This window comes from Acartia tonsa, chromosome 12 (genome assembly GCF_053477335.1).
Source record: "Acartia tonsa isolate MP-2025a chromosome 12, ASM5347733v1, whole genome shotgun sequence".
In the NCBI taxonomy this organism is placed as follows: domain Eukaryota; kingdom Metazoa; phylum Arthropoda; class Copepoda; order Calanoida; family Acartiidae; genus Acartia; species Acartia tonsa.
The window spans coordinates 41449383-41461259 of record NC_137271.1 but is presented as its reverse complement, the minus strand read 5'-3'; the positions used below and the strand labels follow the sequence as shown (position 1 = coordinate 41461259).

At 31.8% G+C, this 11877-nt stretch overlaps 1 long non-coding RNA gene across 1 annotated transcript; it reads left to right on the top strand.

The window, feature by feature from the left end:
• The first annotated feature begins 387 nt into the window (after window positions 1-387).
• LOC145333470 (uncharacterized) lies at window positions 388-11130 on the top strand. The gene is made up of 7 exons (XR_013884508.1): window positions 388-504; window positions 5522-5578; window positions 8105-8188; window positions 8752-8806; window positions 9287-9310; window positions 9694-9756; window positions 10148-11130. It is a non-coding gene; the product is annotated as an uncharacterized LOC145333470 (long non-coding RNA).
• The last annotated feature ends 747 nt before the right edge of the window (window positions 11131-11877 follow it).

Below are 11877 nucleotides of genomic sequence, written 5' to 3'. Positions count from 1 at the left end.
GTTATACAGATTATACACGCAACAAGGATAAAGAAACACAAATAAAAATCTAACATAGATTTATTGGTTTACTCCGAAACATTATGTATATACTAAAAAAGAATGTCCATGTCCAAGCTTTTTAATTGGGAGGAGAGAGATAAAATTGACAAAAGTTGGTTATATACCCACCAAAATTTTCAATCTTTTTAGTTGATCTTTTTCCATGATAATTTTCCCTGCCACCCAAAATTTAGCGGCAGTGCGGGAGAAAATTCAAAATTCTGTGGAAAAGAAAAAAAAATTGGACCCCCCCCATTCTCCCCTCGCCCAGACAAAAAGAGTTTTTGACATTTGATGCATGTCTGTCAGAGGTCTAGAGATTGTGGGTTTAAAAATAATATGACTAATACCCAATGGTATATAAGGAAAAGGAATTGATCAAGGACATCAGATTCTAGCTGGCTGTTGGCTGAGAAACACTAAAAAGCTGTAAAAAAGCTTGGTTTTTGTTTGTATCTTAAGGTAAAACTTTGTATAAATTAGCCTAAAAATATCCTATTACATAAAGTAATACGTTTTTTTGTCTGAAGCTTAAGAATAATTTAACTGGTTGAGTTCTCATTTTTAGGGAAGCTTTACATAGGTCTAGGGATGGTTTCAGGGATGTCATATTTCTTTTTTTCCATCTTCAAATACAGAGCCCTAGATACTAGGGGCAAAGCCACTAGTAAAGCATAATGCATCGACTTTAAATTTTCCTCAAGCAAATCCTTTACTAAGATATTTTTAAAAAGTAGCTATACTACTCTATAGTTCACTCTCTCTGTCTTTAAATCCAGTTGAACACTAAGGGAAAAATTAGATTTTCTCGGATGGTATACAAGATAGACGACTGGATTTTTTAATAGTTATTTCTCGCATCGTATTATAAACCGTTTCCGCGGATATAAAATGTGCAATTATAAGATTAGAAACCAGTTTTTTAGCTTCGAGATGCCGAATTTTTATTATTATTATTATTTTTATATTCGTAGAAAGCTGTTTATAATACGATGCTAGACATAGTTTTTTTCGTATGGTTAAGAACCGGATATTAATAGGTTTGGAATGAACAGGAGAAAAAGATTTCCTCTAACTAATGAGTATACAGTATATTATCTACTTAGTGAGTCTGTCACATATTAAAAATTTTAGAACATATGTGAAAGGTTTCGTGATTTATTTTCTATTTTATTTTGATTTATTATCACTAAACATCTGCTTTAAAATATGTTACACCAGATTTCCTGTTTTAAATCAGTTTTGCAACTAATTTACTTAAAATATTGTAAATATTCTGTTGTCATATAGCCTGGTTTTAGAGCTTCGCTTGTGGATGTTGTCATCCTTGTTATATTGTTGTAGACATCATGCCGTATGTGTTATCAGTTGGAAACATAAAAAACGTGAAAATATTAAATTAACTTTACATAATTTTAGAAATAACGTGCTAAATTTAAAGTTGGAAATATATAACAAGAAAATATTAAATTAACTTTACATAATTTTAGAAATAACGTGCTACATTTAAAGTGTTTTTAAACTTAAATAAAGAATGCAATCAGAAGGCGAAGCTTTTCTGTAATAAGCGTCGGTCCGTCCGTCCGTAAAGTAGCTCTATTCGTTAATTTAAAATATGTTAGAATTGTCCTATCAATTTTAAACTTTGCATGATGATTCCTTTGACAGTTGCAGATGAAAGTTAGTAGGAAACGTAGCAACCCTAAAATCGTAACCGGAAAGTCCGCAAGACCTTTAAACATGCTAATTTTTTACCTTTGACAACTAGATTTTAGAGCTTTGATTTATGGATGTTGCCATCCTTGTTATGGACGTTTGTGTTTAGTAGAAACATATTCATGAATATCCTTATAATAAAGTAACAGGATGTTTGTGTGTCTGTGTGTCTGTGTGTTTGTACCGAAGGATCTCGCTAACCGCTGAACCGATCGGGTTCTCCTTAACAGGGTAGATTCTCATATGTCCCGGTAAGGTTTATAACTATTTTGGGGGAGGGTACCACCACCCTCCCTAGAGAAATTAATTTTTTTTAAATTTCTCAATTTTAGAAAGAGAGTTCAACGAAAAACAAACATCAAACGTAATTTTTTTTTTTACTTTTTCTTTTAAAATCTAAAATAAGAAATTGAATTATTAAATTCGACTCTCTCCTCCTCAAGTGCCCCTAGAGGCCTCTAGGGGCGTAGCCGCTAGTATCAAATAAAGTCTTACATAATTTCAAAAATTATGCAATGTATTAATTGTCATTTGAGAAATAACGTGAGTGATAAAATGTACAGTGTATAGTAGTTAAAAAAGAAACATGAAATTCTTACATAATTCTAGAAATAGAGTGATGTTTTTAAAAGCGAAGCTTTTCTGTATAATTAGGGTCGGTCCGTCCGTACGTCCACTACAGTTAGCTCTTTTCGTTATTTTAAACAGGTTAGAATTGTCCTACAGACTTCCAACTTTGTATGTTGATTCCTATAACAGTTAGGTACGACTTAGAAAGCGCAGCAACTCTATAATTGTTACCAGATTGTCTGTACGTCCATTTTAAATATGTTTATTTTCAACTTTTTTGATATTATCTTTTTATGTGATATAATAATCCGATCTAACTGATTTTTGGAGTACTGATTCCTATCATAATAAGGTACAATATTATAAGCGAAGCATCTCTATAGTCCTAAAAATTTCAGTATGTCCTTAACTAGTATTCTGTATATAAGAAGTTTTGCAACATATTTTAGTATATTTTTGTCAAAACTTATATATTTATATTTTGTATATTCAGTTCTGTCACTCTATTAGAGTTAATGTTCGTCTGTCATACCGTTTTAGAGCTTCGCTTTTATGGAAGTTGTCATCCTTGTTTTTAACATTTTCGAAATAACGTGATAAGATAAAATTTTTTTTATAAACTAAAACGAATATTCTGGTGCTTAAAATACATTTAGCTACAGTTTATTTTTTATGTTATATAAAAGGGTTTCATCAGTTCAACTTTTTCATTCATCAACTAATAAGGTTTTGGAAATATTTGTTATATCCTTTTATATATATTACTAGCGGTTGCGCCCCTAGAACCTTTAGTGTCACTTAAGGTGGGAGGGGGAAAAGTCGACCCCCTATTTTCAGTTTGAGTTAATAAAACAATAAATAGGGTTCTTCTTTTATTGGAAGGTGAAGATACCCCCCCCCCAAAAAAAAATATTAAAACCTTTTCTGGACCTATAAGAAGCTTCATTGTAAAAGAGAACCATATCGGTTCAGCGGTTAGCAAGATCCTTTGCTACAAGCAAAAAAGCTTTACTTTATATAATACTAGAGTTGGCTCGATATAACTATCTCCCAATTGGCTAGTTTTCTATATGCATATCTATTTCTCAATAAATCTATTTTCCTCACCCGGCATTACTATAAAACAGAAAGAAAATGTTTAATAATTTAAATGATTTTAAAAAGATTTTTTAGATCATATTTTTTTACATTACCATCGCCAAAGGGTTAATATGATCACAATTTTAGTTTAATATTTGAACACACAAAGTGTCGCCACTATCGAATTCTTTTAAAACAGAGTTTTCTTAAATTTATTATAATAAAAATTTAAATTTTCTTTTTTATGATTAGAAATTAAATACTTCAGTATAATGTAAATAGCAACATGAAATGAAAAAAATGAATTTATTTTTAATAAAGTAAAATAATGGTTCTTATCGTTCTGGGCAATGAGAGTTAATTATGGATTATTGGAGCACTATGAGTTTTAAACTTATATTCTTTGGAAAACTTGAGCTCGATTATAGACATTTATTTCCTATATAGATCTGACATGGATCTTGAAGCAATTAAGCAGGCCGTTTTGTAAAAAATTGGAAGATTTCATTAAATAAAAGTTATCGCAAATATACTATATTAATATATATAAAGATATATTTTTTTGTCTGAAGTTTAAGGTTTTAAAAGCTCTTTTCGTTAATTTAAACAGGTTAGAATTGTCCTATCGATTTCAAACTTTGCATAATGATTCCTAAATCAGTTAGGTACGACTTAGAAAGCGCAGCAACTCTATAATCGTTACCAGAAAGTCTGTACATCCATTTAAAACATGCTGATTTTGAATTTTTTTGATAGCAAAGTTTTGTATGTTAAAATTATCCGATTCATCTTATTTTTGTTATATTGATTCCTATTACAACAAGGTACAATGTTATAAGCGAAGCATCTCTATAATCAAGTCCTAAAAATGTAATTATATCCTTGAACATATATTTAGCATATATTTAAGCAGTTTTGCAACAAATTTACATACAATTTTGTGTAGGCTTATGCATTAATATTCTACTAATTTAGCTATGACACTCTACAAGTGTTAATTTTTCTTTGTCCTACCATTTTAGAGCTTTGATTTTATGGATGTTGTCATCCTTGTTGATAAAAATTTAGTTATATTTGATTTTAAAATTATAATTTAATTTGTCTGTTAGTCCGTAACGCTATTGAAGATATGTGATTTTTTGTGAAGATCATCCTCATTTAATACGTCAGTCGGTCATACTACAAATACATGTTATATTTTTTCATGATTATCTATAAAACAAGGATGACAACATGCATAAAAGCGAAGCTCTGAAACGGTAGGACAAAAGGGCATTAACATTTGTAAAGTGTCAGAACTGAATAATCAGAATATAAATGTATAAGATTCGAAGCAAAATTGTAAGTAAATTTGTTGAAAAATTGCTTGATGCAGAATAATGTTTAAGGACATACTTACATTTTTAGGACTTGATTATAGAGTAGCTTCGCTTATAACATCGTACTTTGTTGTCCAAGGAATCAGTATACCAAAAATCATACCAATCAATTTTTTAGATCATATAAAAATTTGTAGTTAAAAATGTGAAAATATCCACATGTTTAAAATGGACGTATGGACATTTTGGTAATGATTATAGAGTTGCTACGCTTTCTAAATCGTACCTAACTACTACAGGGATCATCATGCAAAATTTGAAATCGATAGGACAATTCTAACGTGCCTAAATTCACGAAAAAAGCTATCCGTCACGGACGGACCGACCCAGATTATAGAAAAGCTTCGCTTTAAAAAAATGATTATCTATAGCCTATCAGAGAGAGGGGACAATAGGCTGTTTCTTACACTAGTCCCCAAAAACTATGTCTAGCATCGTATTATATCCAGCTTTCTACGAATATTAAAATGTACAATCATAATATTAAAACCAGTTTTTTTAGCTGGTGCCTTCGGCACCTCGGGGCTAAATACTAGTTTTAATCTCATAATTGTACATTCTATATCCGCGGAAAGCCGTTAATAATACGATGCAAGAAATAACTATTCTCATTCGTTATCTCTCTCTTTTATGATTACTGAATATCTTCTCTACAACTTACTTTGTCCGTTGTCCATCTATGATTTTGTGATGGGTCTGCTACTTATAGATATTGTTATTCTTGTTATATTTAGGATTATAGTTTCTCTGCCCAGGATGGACCCTTATATGTACCGTGAGCTTCATGATCGGTAAGTTCATTTTTTGTTGCAAAGATTTTCTATCCTATAATATAAAGTAGTAAGGTATTTTTTATCTGTAGTGAAGGATCTCGCTAACAACTGCACCGATATGGTTCTCCTTTACAGTAAAGCTTCTTATAGGTCCCGGGATGGTTTTAGGCCATTTATTTTTATAAGAAAATGTTTGTATTGATTTAGGTTTTTTTCTGCCCTTCCTTATTCCTTTGAATATAGAACTCCTAGATGCTAGGCACGCAGCCGCTAGTCCTATAATATAAAGTAGTAAGGTGTTTTTGTCTGTAGTGAAGGATCTCGCTAACCACTGTACCGATATAGTTCTCCTTTACAGTGTAGCTTCCCATAAATCCTGGCAAGGTTCATAATTATTTTAGGCGAGTTACCACCAGCCCTCCCAAGAGAAATCGCCTTTAAAAAAAAGACCCTCTCCAAAATACTTTCTTTTACTTTTTCGTAGCGAAGCTACTCTATAATTTGAAATGTCCGACTGTATGTATGTCTGTCTGAAACGTTTTAGGGGAAACGTGATTTACCCGGCTACTATTTAAGACAGACAGCTGAAATTTTTATTGAAGATTCCTTTGACATATGCCCTTGTCCATCTGTCTGTTACTTAGGGTGCTAGATCGATTCCTAGATTTTCATGTTTTCTCAATTCCTATTCAAGATGGAAGGCTGAAGCTTTCAGAGATTAATTTATTTTACATTCAAAATATTTTGAACAAGATTTATTAAGATTTGTTAATTAATTGGGGTGCTAGATCGATTCTTAGATTTTTAGGTTTTCGTGATTTTCTCTATTCCTATTCAGGATTGACGGCTGAATTTATCAGGGATTGAATATGCCTTTATTCTACATATTTCCATCAAGTTTCATTAAGATTTGTATATTAATTGCGGTGCTAGATCGATTCCTAGATTTTTAAGCTTCCATGATTCAAAGGTTGCGTGATTTTAAAAGCTTCGTGATTTAACTATTTTATCAAGTTTTATGATTATTGTATGACACTGCTATAGTAAATTATTTCCCGATATCTATTCAAGTTTTTTGAGTTTCGCTACTTATTGATGTTGTCATCCTTGTTTAAAAATGCCATTGAAAGTGGAGGGGTCGACTCCCCCCCCCCCCCCCCCCCCAGCTTCAAAGGCTCCTAGAGGCCTCTAGTGGCGTAGCCGCTAGTCCTAATAATAAAGTAATATGATGTATGTCTGTTTGTACCGAAGGATCTCGCTAACTGCTGATTATCGGGATTACAAAACTGGTTTTAATCGTATGATTTTTATATTTAAAGTTTTCATTTAAAATTGTTTGTAATACCATGCAAAACATGATTTTTCAGTATAGTATGAGAACTGGTTCCAATCCTACGGTTTCTAAGCCATATCAAAAGACTATTTGAAAATTAGTAAATTGTACATTTATATACTAATTGAGAAAGGAGAATCCTATGACGAATAGGAAAAACGTTAAAGTTGTGTTTAGAATAGTTATTTATCGCATCGTATTTTGAGACATCTTTCTGCGGATATAAAATAAAAAATTATGAAAACATTTAGACCATTAGTTTTGTTAGCCCCAAGGGGCCGAAGGCCCGGGCTAACACCGGTTCTAATCCAGGGGATATCTGTCTGCTTCGAAGCCATACTGGAAATGTAATAACGTCTATATCAGTTGGGGAGTTGAATCCTTTTTTATAGAAGCAGAAATATAATCTATGATTACGGTTTTGACCCTCTAAAAAACGTAATCTACCATTCCACTTTCCCCTCTCTTGTTGATGATATCATCAACGCCAATATGATTTTAGTAATCTACCATTCCAATTTTGCCTCTCTTGGTGATGATATCATCAACGCCGATATGATTTTTGAAATGTATCATTCCACTTTCAATAGAGGCGAAACTGGAATGGTTCATTTATGTTTACATATCAGCTTATTCATAAACATTGATTTCCTTATTTAAAGCGACATAATAGTAATGGTATATTCTAGTTATTATTTTCATTTTACATAAATTTTTTTAAATTATAAATAGTATTTTATACATTCCTACAATTAACATAATTTAAAAATAGTATGTATGATTTCAATTATGTCAATGTTAAAAGTGTAAACCACCATTCCAGTTTCGCCTCTCTTGAAAGTGGAATGGTACATTTCAAAAATCGTATCAGCATTGATGATATCATCACCAAGAGAGGCAAAATTGGAATGGTAGATTACAAAAATCATATTGGCGTTGATTATATCATCACCAAGAGAGGGTAAAGTGGAATAGTAGATTACGTTTTTTAGAGGGTCAAAACCATAATCATATATTATATTTCTGCTTCTATAAAAATGAATTCAACTCCCCAACTGTATATGTTTTAAGCTTCCTGCATTTAAGCAATTTCACAGCAGATTTTAAAGTTATTTCAATAGTACATTATTTTTTTTTCAATTTAAAAAGCCCATCTGCCTTACATATAATATTGTTTGTGTGTGTTTGACCGCATTCTTATTTCTATTTAGATGGAATGCGCTGATGACGCGAATGGAAAGGCTAAAAAGCGCCCTGAATATCGCAGCAGAGAGGAGCCAAGACTTGGATAAAAAGTAAGAAAATTCCTTATGGCTGTGCCGGATATCCGGTCGGATACCGGATATTGAAACAATCCAATTACTGGATATCCAGATGATTTCCCATGCTGGATATCCGGTTATCCAGCTAGATATCTGGTAATTTACCGGATATCCGGTGTTGGCCAGATATTTGCTTTACCCCTTGCCTCTAGGGGAGGGAAGGGGAGGTCTGTAAAATATCTTCTAAAGCTTTACTAAAAATTACAATCGATTTGAACTAGATTTTTTCTTTATTATTTTTAGAGTCAGGAAACAAAAACTTACTACTTTATATAATAACCTTGGTGGACCTCTTCTATGGGTAATTTAGTGGGGAGGGGGGTCAGTCAACCATTCTTTTCGATCTTAGTATCAGAAAGATAAAATTTATGGCTCGGCAGCCACGTTTAAGCCTCAGATGTATGTCTAAACCTGTTTCTAAACATACAATACTTTTTTTTTCGAAATCTATTTTTATACAAGCTGGTTTAAACTTGAGGCTGAAGCGCGGCTGCCGAGCCCTGATAAATTATAGAATAATTTTATTTATGTTTTAGACGAGACATCACAAAGCTGTTGTACCATCATGGCTGGGTGGAGACCAACCTCAAGGTAATACCTACTAGGGAGGGAGGGGACATTGGGCTATATATTTACACTGGTCCCCAAAGTTTTATAATATCGTTTTCTTAATCGTTGGCTTAACAACTTTGGGAACTTTGGGAAAAAAGTTCATTGGTCGGTTCATTGGTTAGAGTGTCCAAACGTTTCAACCACTAATTGTAATCTATAGAATGGGTAGTTTTATGTATCATCATTTATCGGTCATTGTCTTATCCCTTTAGATCTATGAATAACTACTCATTACTTTTTGAGTGCTTTTCTCATACCAATAAATAAACCACCTTTTATATATATTTTTAAATAAAAAAAAATAATGTCTATTTCTTGTATCATATCATCTCATTATACTGTTTAAATATTTCTTATTTTTTACACTGTCTGTCAAAATTTGCTTTCTGGTTATTGTTTCTCTGCTTATGAACGTAATTGTCCTTATGTTTCTAATAAAATATTTTTTTTCCTTTTTAGTATGTTGAGCCAATGAGAGAAAGGAATGTAGCTAAAATCTTCTTTTTAAAAGTACAACATTATTTAAGTACAACATATTTTAAGTACATTATTTTTTAGTACAACATTTTAAAAGCAAGTACATAATAAGTGATGGTTAAATACAGGGAAAGCTTTAAATTTTGAAAAGATGGGGGGGGGGGGGGGAGGTAAAAAAGGCCCCATTTAAAATATTTATCTTGCTCTAATTTTATCTTTACTGGTATCTTTTATTAGAGAGAGAGAGAGGGGCGGGGGTGGATGGTTAAACAATGGGAAAGATCATTTTCATTGTTTTTTAAAACAGAAATGGCTTTAAAAGTTATGTAATTAAAAAAAGTAGCTAAAATGCATGATCAAGAAGATTTGAGCTGTATAACTGTATCAGGCTCTATGAACACGAGCGTCCTCACCTGGACAACATCCAGAGAGACGTCTTCAGCCACGTCCAGGCAGGATTTTATAGGATATTGAAGAGTAGATGCGCTAATAATCTTTTTACATATTTTCTAGTACGGCTTCGAAATCGATACTAAAAAAATCATGTTTAGCATCGTATTACAGACTAATAAAAATCATAAAATAAATACCAATTTTGTTAGCCCGAGACTTTAGCCTTTTTCATTTTAATAATCGCGGCAAGCTGTCTATAATATTATGTGATAAATAACTATCCTTGTTTTTTTTTTGGGGGGGGGGGGGGCTAAAAGGCTAAAAAGAAGCAAAGACTAATTTTGAAATTAAAAGAAATTACAAGAAAATATTCTGTCTAATAACACGTAAAAGACATTATGCTTAAAAATATTAACTATTTTATGACATCCTATTAATTTATAAATTTAGGACTGCGCCCCTTTCGTGGCTGGAATCTAAGGTTCCAGATGATCAACATACTACAAAACACAGCAAGTCTGCAGCCAAAAGAAATAACACAATGAGCATTTTTTTTCTATTTTTCATAAAAACCTGTATAATATCCCATGGTGCTGTTATTTCATCAACAAAAAGTATTTTTAAGACAGTATAAGACTTATGGATAAGAATACTCGATCTTGGCCATATCTGAAAAAAATAGCTCTTTAACAGGAAGCAGCGTATTGTGCCTGTAAAAAGATTACGTCAAACAATACAAATGACCAATGATAGGCCAGTATACATTTTACAAATTGTCAATCAATATGTATACTGGCCTATCATTGGTCATTTGTCTTGTATGACGCCATTTCTTTATAGGCACTATAAGCTGATTTATTTAACAGTCATCATGTTGAAATTATCTTCCAACCATATTGGCGTGCACAGGATTTACCAGCGGGTGTTTACGCTACATACACACCCCCTTTTGCACGCCTTTGCTGTAGTAAAACTGCTTCCAAGAGACTACTCATGCTATTTTTGAAGCAGGTTTTTTTGCTGTTTGTATGTTATCATTCTTAAACGCCACAAAAAAAATATATCACAGAAAAAGACAGTCCTAAAAATTGGACTGTCTTTATTGCTTTTCAGCCAGGATACACTGGGATAGGACTGTCCATACAAAAAATTAATTTTTAATAAAATATGTGGACATTATAATTCATTTTCAGTTATCCTATCTCTATCCCAACATTCACCATTGCAGGGTAAAATAATGTTTTCCAAATTAATTCTTGCCTATAAAATGAACACATAGACTGAAGCAACTATTTACCTCATAGTATTTTATTTTTGTATCCAATATAGTTAATTTTTAAGATTTAAATTTATTTATACATTTTTTGCATTTTTGTTTATATTTGTATTGTTTACTCGAAATATACAGCTTTAATAAAATATTTTTAATTTTGTTTTCTTCAAATTTTTTTTTAAAAAGCGTAGCTTTTTCTAAAATCAGGGTTGGTCCGTCCGTACGTTTCTCTGTAACAGATGCTATATTTTCGTTAATTTAGACATTTTAGAATTGTCCTATCAATTTCCAACTTTGCATGATGGTTCCTTTTCTACAACAGTAAGGTACGAATAAGAAATCCTTACCTAAGTAGTAACTATATCCTACTTTAATATTTTAGCATTATTTTTGTATTCAAATGTGTTTTTGTTAACTTATTTATTAATGACATTAATCAAAATATTAATCATAAAATAATCCTTATTCCAAAAAAAATCTACCAATGAGAGCTAATCAGCTGTAAATGTTGTGGACCAATAAAAATCCGCCAAGACGTGGAGACAAGTGACCAATGAGGGTTCACTATAGAATTGTAACCTCCAATCACGTTGCGACATTTCATTATGCCGACTTCTTTTACCCCGTCACCAATATTAAGGTGTCAACATTTAAACTGGTAAAACCCGTAATAGATAATTTAGAAATATTAAAATCGCTTTTTATCATCCAAATTTACGATTTAATCAGACAAACACAAAAAATATTTAATAATAAACAAAAAAAGGTACAACTTTTCTGTAAATTTTAAAATCTTGACACCCTTTCTCTATTATTTACACAGCTTCGAAAAGCTTAAGCGAAGGTTTTAAGTAAGTTTTACAAATTCAGATTCTCAAATGAACAGATTTTACTTTATTTTATTTGT